A 2,230-nucleotide genomic window follows, 5' to 3' on the forward strand; every position below is an offset into this window, starting at 1 on the left:
ATTGTATTAGCAATAATAAGAAAGATGTATGTATATTTGTTCTCAGATTCAAGATTAAAATCTAAGTATATGATAAAGTATATATTTGCTTGTAGGTAAGCGTATTGTAATAAACGAAGGTTTACCTCTTTTAACGATGACTCCGGTCCGCTGCCTGCTGTCTGACACGAATAAGACCGCAGTTTAAACGGAACCGGGCTTACTAGCCAAGTTCGAAAGAAAGCCACCGGTAGTTTTCCGGCAGCAGTGCAGCTTTCTAGCTGATGACTGTGCAGGAAAACTGCCAGTGGTTCCCAAACATTGAAGGCTTTTGGCTTCAACAAGTAAAAAGTTGAATAGATATTCTCAGCGCAGTTGGTAAGGAAACAGGTCAGAATATGATCAGGTTCAGGCCTAAATGACGCTTTTAAGGTTTTTAAATAGTGTAAAACTTCATCGGAAGAACTTATTGGAATAAATGCTGATTTAATCGTACAAAGTTCATACGGATAGTCTCCACTCATAGAGGAGTCAACCGAATAATTGGACCTAAAGAACTGAGCAAATATGTTGGCAATGAGTTGGCTAGACATTGTATTGCGATAGTGCAAAGCGGACGGAAATCCATGTGCCTTACGCTTTGAATTTATGAAACCATAAAATTTTTTAGGTTTGTTAATTGAATTTAATTCCCAATAATAATACCCAATTGTTTCTTTAACCATTTTTTGATGATAACTATGTTTTATAGGTCCACCAAAATCCCCAGAAAATGCAATGGGGGACCAATAAAAAATCTTTAGTATCAAAAAATGGTTAAATAAACGGTTAGATATTAATATTTGAAGTCTCCTGAAGAGGATCTCCGTTTTCCGATCAAAATTATTGATTTTCAAGAATTTTATACCATTTCTACGAAAAGTTGTTTTCTCCCATATAAAATACATGAAAAATGTTCAGCGCTTTGAGCACTCCCTGAATATTTTTTGATTTCAAAATAAAAATATAGGGGTATATTGTTTTCGTTATAGAAAAATCCTAGGGGGTGGCGGCATTAAAATTCCGACTATACTGTTTTTGGACCACTACATTAAAGAATAAAATAAGATCTTTTTAATTGTTTGTGTTTCCGACAGGGTAGGAGTGCGATGTGTTGTGGAATGATTTTCCGAACGAAAAATGACACTGAAGATGGCACAACGCTGAAACCGGTTTGTCTCGAAACCAAATTTGACAAGGGATGACGGAAAATCGTTCCACAATACATAATAAAATAAAGCCTTTTACAGTTGTGTGCCTCTAAAAATATTGAAAATATATCAAGTATTGTCTGAATTTATAGGTCTTTGCGTGAATAGCTTCAAATTTCTAATTTTTTTGATGGCACACTGACAGACTAAAATCATAAGAGGTTGACATTAGGCGTAATCGTTAGATAACAATCTTCAGAAAGTTCGTTGGAAATGCTAAATACATAAAATAATTTTGTCTAAAATACGGCCATGAATCTATATGTGTGTACGTAAAAGATTTTCTGATCTTTGGGCAGTGCGGTTAACGAATTTTTAAATATATCATTAGATTAAATTAAATGGATCTAAAGCGAAAACTAGTTTTTCATAAAACTCTTTGGAAACTGGCCCGCCCACTTATGTCAAATATTTGTATCTCGAAAACCACTTCACCAATCTTTACCAAATTTGATATACACACACACCGCGCCTGACCTTCTTAAATACTGTCTTGAAAATTTTTGAAGTCGTTCAAAAACCCCGCCCTCTAGAACTATCGCTAACATTGAGTTCAAAATTATCGTTTTTACCTTTAAGCATTTGAGAAAAATGAATCACACAATAACTTAATGTTTCCTCAATGGATTTCAAACAATTTGATATAAATATATGTAATTTGTTTTTGTGCGTTCAATTTAAAAATTTAAGTTTTTTAGCGTTGAATCGCACGGTTCCGGAGATTTCCCCATATATAGCATTTGCACATTAAGTTAAACTTTTGGCAAATAAATTTATTCTTTTGGCAAATAAATTTAATCTTTTAGCAAATAAAACTAATCTTTTGGCAAATAAATTTAATCTTTTGGCATATAAATTTAATCTTTTGGCAAATAAGTTTAATCTTTTGGCAAATAAAATTAATCTTTTTGCAAATAAATTTAATCTTTTAGCAAATAAAATTAAACTCTACTTTAGTACTAAACAGTGTTTGAAAAAGTAAAAAAAATACACTTAAAAAC

This window comes from Rhagoletis pomonella, unplaced genomic scaffold (genome assembly GCF_013731165.1).
Source record: "Rhagoletis pomonella isolate Grant_MI unplaced genomic scaffold, Rhpom_1.0 Rhpom_scaffold_00003, whole genome shotgun sequence".
NCBI lineage: Eukaryota > Metazoa > Arthropoda > Insecta > Diptera > Tephritidae > Rhagoletis > Rhagoletis pomonella.